The sequence below is a fragment of the Canis lupus genome, chromosome 9 (genome assembly GCF_003254725.2).
Source record: "Canis lupus dingo isolate Sandy chromosome 9, ASM325472v2, whole genome shotgun sequence".
NCBI classification, from domain to species: domain Eukaryota; kingdom Metazoa; phylum Chordata; class Mammalia; order Carnivora; family Canidae; genus Canis; species Canis lupus.
In genome coordinates, this window is record NC_064251.1 from 44,607,950 (window position 1) to 44,614,317 (window position 6,368).

Consider the following 6,368-nt stretch of genomic DNA (forward strand, 5'->3'; position numbering starts at 1 on the left):
GGGTGGCTCAGTGGGTTAAGTGATCCCCAGTTCCTGGGATAGGAGCCCTGTTGGGCTCCCAACTCAGCGAGGAGTCTGCTTCTTCTCCCTCTCCCTCTGCATGCCCCTCCTCCTACAAATGTGCTCATGTGCACTCTCTCTCTCAAATAAATAAATAAAATCTTTAAAAAAATTAAATCCTAAATAAATAAAATGTGGCTTGATTTCCTACAGCAGGACAATATTAAAGGAACAAAGAAGCTTCAGGGGAAAACCTGGTGCTCTGAAATAAATGAATACCAACACAAAAGCATAATTAAAAGGTAAAACCTTTTACAACAGCCTGTGTCACTGAGTCCAGACAACCATGACCGGATCTTGACTTGTTCTTTATAGTGAGGATTTGTGTTGCCTTATTAAATTTTTTTTAAAGATTTTATTTATTTGTTCATGAGAGAGAGAGAGAGAGAGAGGCAGAGACAAAGGCAGAGGGAGAAACAGGCTCCATGCAGGAGTCTGACGTGGGACTCGATCCTGGGACTCCAGGATCACACCCTGGGCCAAAGGCAGGCGCTAAACCACTGAGCCACCCGGGAATCCCCTGCCTTATTAAATTTTGAAGAAAAACCCCTTTACTGTGTGGTAGGGAGTACATTTACCCAATTTTAAGAGCTAAAACCCCAGTAATAACATTGTGACAAATAAGTCTTTGCTACTCAACAGTATTCCACCACTTTCTCATCTATTAAAGGAGAAATAAAAGTTGTTTTTAAAAAATATTTATTTATTTATTCATGGGAGACACAGAGAGAGGCAGAGATATAGGCCTCAGAGGGAGAAGCAGGCTCCCTGCAGGAACCCCATGTGGGACTTGATCCCAGAATCCCGGGATCACGCCCTGAGCCAAAGGCAGATGCTCAACCACTGAGCCACCCACGTGTCCCAAGAAATAAAAGTTTATGTACAAGTTAGAATAATGTTGATAGGAGTTTATATTCCTTTCTTGATTTAGACATTTAGTTAGAAGGCAAGAATTCCTGAGGTCTAACATCTCTTTCTCCCATTTTCTACATTATAGTTGCAGCCAAACCAAAAGCATTTACTCTGAGCTTCTGACTTACCACACCTTAGCCTACCTTACTTTCTTCACATACATTTGTATGAATTTTGGGAAATTAAGCCTTGCTTTCAGGTGCTATAGTTATTATGAATGTTGCCTTAGTAGCATGTAGCAGTATAGAGAAAGGCTTGTGATATAATGTAAGAAAAAAATGCAGAATATTAAGTTCTATGTACGCTAGCCTCATAACCTTGTAAAAACATGAATATTTAAAATTCATGGAGGGGGGATCCCTGGGTGGCACAGCGGTTTGGCGCCTGCCTTTGGCCCAGGGCGCGATCCTGGAGATCCGGGATTGAATCCCACGTCAGGCTCCCAGTGCATGGAGCCTGCTTCTCCCTCTGCCTGTGTCTCTGCCTCTCTCTCTCTCTCACTGTGTGCCTATCATGAATAAATAAAAAAAAAATTAAAAAATAAAATAAAATAAAATAAAATAAAATTCATGGAGGGATGCCTGGGTGGCTCAGTGGTTGAGCGTCTGCCTTTGGCTCAGGGAATGATCCCGGGGTTCCAGGATCGTGTCCCGTATCAGGCTCTTTGCAGGGAGCCTGCTTCTCCCTCTGCCTATGTCTCTGCCTCTCTCTGTGTGGCTCTCATGAATAAATAAATAAAATTTTTAAAGAAAAAATAATAAGTATGGAAATACAACAGTAAAATATGTACCTTTTCTTCCACCTGATTTCTCTAAAAGTTTTATGCAAAATATATTTGAAATTTGCCATGTATTTGAAAACAATAATGCCATAATACCAAAGCTCTGTGAAGAGAGAATAATTGGGTATACTTATTTCAAGCATTTTTTTAAATAAAATAGCATAGCTGTACTAAGGAGTAAAACACAACAAGAAAATATAACAAGTCTGGTAAAATTATGGATCCTTTTTTTCTCCTTTTCTTTTTTTTTTTTTTTTCTCCTTTTCTCTATTTTCCAAATGTTTAGTTATATATGTAGCTATTACTTTCATGGTAACATTTTCAAAAATTAAAGTAATAAAAATTGAAGCTGCACAATCCTTTGAAATTCATTTTATAGCATATTTTATCTACAGTCAATGTAGGAAGTTATAATGGAGCTGGGAGGTTCCTACATGTGGTAAGTTAATGTTTTAGCTATTTCTATGATAGTTGCTAATATTTATTGAGCACTTACTATGTGCCAGGAACTATATCAAGTATTTTATTTTTTTATTTTTTAAGATTTTATTCATTTATTTGACACAGAGAATGCACAAGCAGGGGGAGCAACAGGGAGAGGGAGAAGCAAGTTCCCCACTGAACAAGGAGCTGGATGTTGGACTCCATTCCAGGACCCCGGGATCATGATCTGAGCCAAAGGCAGACATGCCTTAATGGACTGAGCCACCCAGCCACCCTTATCTTTATTTTCATTTCTAAGTCTTTTTTTTTTTTTTTTAAGATTTTATTTATTTATTCATGACAGACAGAGAGAGAGAGAGGCAGAGACACAGAGAGAGGGAGAAGCAGGCTCCATGCAGGGAGCCTGACATGGGATTCTATCCCGGGTCTTCAGGATCACACCCCAGGCTGAAGGCAGTGCTAAACCACTGGGCCACTGGGGCTGCCCAATTTTCATTTCTAAGTCTTTAAGATAGATACTAAGTCCATTCAACAGATGAGGAATTTGAGGCCTGAGGAAATAAAGAAATTTGCTTATCATAAAAAGCCACCAAGTTCATAACAGGGCCTGGAATAGATTCCAGATTGGCTGGATAGAAAGAATTTCTAACACTATCAAAATGATATACATTTCTAAAATTTTAGTAATCTTCTGAAAAACATTCAAGCTGTACCATAACCACCATGAAGATAGTGTCTGATTATTAACAGAAGAAGATATACTGTGAAGCTAGTGAAGATTCAGGGCCCTTCAATACACAGCCCCTCCAAAGCGCTAGAAATGGCCTTTTGAAAGAGCTAGATATTTTTTCATTACTTTGTATAATTTTTTAAAGTAATATATTTTTGTATTTTACTCCTTAATAAGGGAGGGCTCCCCAAACTGAGATTTACCCTGTTTAACAGTCATTTGTGAATCTCAGAAGTGTTGTAACTTCAATAGGTAGTTTCAAAGGTTATAGTCATATTTTATAACAATACAAAAAAATATTGACACTATAACTCAAGTGCAAAAAGCCAAGTAACAAATTATATATACATATTATTATTGCAAATAAAATATGAATTCAAGGACTATGAGGGAACTTGAAAAATGAAAGCAATAATTCTTTTTATTCATTTGTTCATTCACAAATATTTATTAGGCATATTTTATGTACCAAGCATTATGCTTTTTGCTATTTGGGTGTTGTTTATTTTGTTTCATTTTGTTTTTTAAAGTTTATTTATTTATTTATTTTTAAGTAATCTCTATACCCAATGTGGGGCTCAAACTCATGACCCCCAAAATCAAAAGCCACATGCTCCTCTGACTGAGCCAGCTAGGCACCCCTTGTTTTGTTTTTTTAATTCATTTCTCTTACTGATTCAGTTTTGGAACTTGGTTAAATATATTTACAAGATTGTCTTAATTATCAACAAAATCACTTTTTACATACCTTTAATCTTCATTTTGTGCACTATGACAACTTAAGAGATACAGAAATATTTAACTCTCTGGACCTCAGTTTTTTCCTCTCTAAAATATGGAGAATGGGCAAAGAGGCTCTAAATTTCTTCCCACTCTAACATGTCATGATTACATATCTCTGCTCTTCTTCCCAGATTAGCCTTTTATTTTGTTATAATAAAACTATATAACAGCAGGAAATTTGGCTGGTAAAAGTTGAGTTTTTCAACTGTAGCAATTGATTATAACTTTACAGAAATTGTAATCAGAAACAATATTATGTAGTTTTATATAAATGGAAATTAGCTTTGTGATGATAGTTCCAGTTTCAAAATGAGGCAAATCACTAGTAACATCCACTGTTTTATTTCAGCAGGGAAAGAATTTTATTCATGTATATTTCCTTTAGATCTTAATATTTTTGCCTAGAGACACTAACTTCAAAAACCTTTCAAAGGAATTGAACAGAGGTATGGGTAAATTAGGTTAGTCTTTTAATAACTGAATATGACAACTTTTCTAAATATGAAAGTTTTTAAAAATGACATTTTGCTTTTATGAAAACCATTATGGGAAAGTTTGAGGGAGAAACTATAGCAGAGTGGTATAAAGTCAGACAGAAATGAGAAGGGATCTCACTACTGCTACCTTAGTGACCTTGTTTGGACAAATTATTTAATGTCTCTAAGCTTTAGCTTACTCAGCTGAAAAATGGAAGTAATATTATTGCCTAACTCACAAGTTATAGTCAAGTTTAAACAAGATAATACAAACAAAGTTGTTGAGTATAGTGTTTATAATATTAGTAAGTGGTACCAAATATTAAATGTTAGTGATACTAAATTATTAAATATTAGATATATAAAAGTAAACCCTCAGATATATTTCATTAAAGAAACTGAGTTTCAGAGAAATCAATGAGCAAGTTAACCAAGAATAGACTGTTTTCCCAGTTTTTGAAAGGATAGGCAAATAGCCCTTTTGGCTGTCTGAACAGCACCATGGCAGTAGGCAAGAAAAAGCACTTTATGAAAGGCTCAAGAAGGTTGCCAAGAAGAAAATGGCTAATCCATTTTCTAGAAATATGGTATGATGTGAAAGCACCAGCTGTGTTCAATATAAGAAATAAAAACACTAGTCCAGAGCACTCAAGGAATGAAAATTGCATATGATGGCCTCAAGAGTGGTGTTTTTGAAGTATGCCTTGCTGATCTGCTGAATGATGAAGTTGCATTTCGAAAACCTAAGCTAATTACTGAGGATATTCAGGCCAAAAACTGCCTAACTTCCATAGGCATGGATTTTACTAGTGACAAAATGTGCTCCATGATCAAAAATGGCAGACCATGGTTGAAGCTCATATTGATGTCAAGACTACCAATAGTTATTTTCTCTGTCTATTCTATTGTTGGTTTTACTAAAAATCTCAATAGTCAGGGGCACCTGGGTGGCTCAAGCATTTGAATCTTGATCTCAGCTCAGGTCTTGATGTCAGGTTTGTGAGTTCGAGCCCACACTGGCATGGAGCCTACTTAAAAAAAAATTCTCAATAATCAGATTTGGAAGACCTCTTCTGCTAACTACCAATAGGTCTGCCAAATCCAGGAGAAGAAGATGGAAATCATGACCTGAGAGGTACAAACAAATGACTTGAAAGAAGTCAATAAACTGCTTCCATGCTGCATTAGGAAAGACATAGAAAAGGCTTGCCAGTCTGCTTCTTCACTCTATGATGTCATTGTTTGAAAAGTGAAGATGCTGAAAACCCTGAGTTTGTACTGGGAAATCTCATGGGGCTTCATGATGAAGGTGGTAGCTCTGAAAAAATGACTTAGGATGAGACAGGTGCTGAAGTTGAACAAGTTGATAGATATGAGCCACCAACCCAAGAAGCTGTTTAAAATTCAGACTTTTAATGGTGACAAAAAGTCTTGTTAGTAATGTTAAAGAAAAAAAGATATGCAAATGTCAACTAAAAGCAATAGTGCATTCAGTCTCAATAGCAGTCCTCTGAGCAGCACATACAGAGTTGATTTTTAGTTTCTTCTCTTTTGCTTTTCTGTTTCCTCTAAAGGTACATTGGGTATTTATTCCTTTTATTTAAAAAAAGAGTATTTATTTTAAAAAGTATTTTAAAAAATAAAAAATTTAAAAAATTAAAAAAGTATATTTTAAAAGAATATTTTTTAAAGTATTTTTAAAAAATGAAGATTTCGGGATCCCTGGGTGGCGCAGCGGTTTGGCGCCTGCCTTTGGCCCAGGGCGTGATCCTGGAGACCCGGGATCGAATCCCACGTCGGGCTCCCGGTGCATGGAGCCTGCTTCTCCCTCTGCCTATGTCTCTGCCTCTCTCTCTCTCTCTGTGACTATCATAAATAAATAAAAATTAAAAAAAAAAAAAGAAAAAAGAAAGCTTACTCATGTGGTTGTTGGTAGGATTCAGTTCCTTATATTGGGTTGGACTGAGGACCTCAGTTCCTCACAGGCTGTTGATTCGAGGAGGCCTCTTCATAAGCAGCACACATAGTAATTGTCTTCCCTTAGATTCAATAATAGAACAAGAGGGATCACTCAAGGGGCACCTGAGTGGCTCAGTTGGTTAAGTGTTCAACTCTTGATTTCGGCTCACATCATAATTATATGGGTCATGAGATCAAGCCCTATGTCATGTTCCCAATTCAG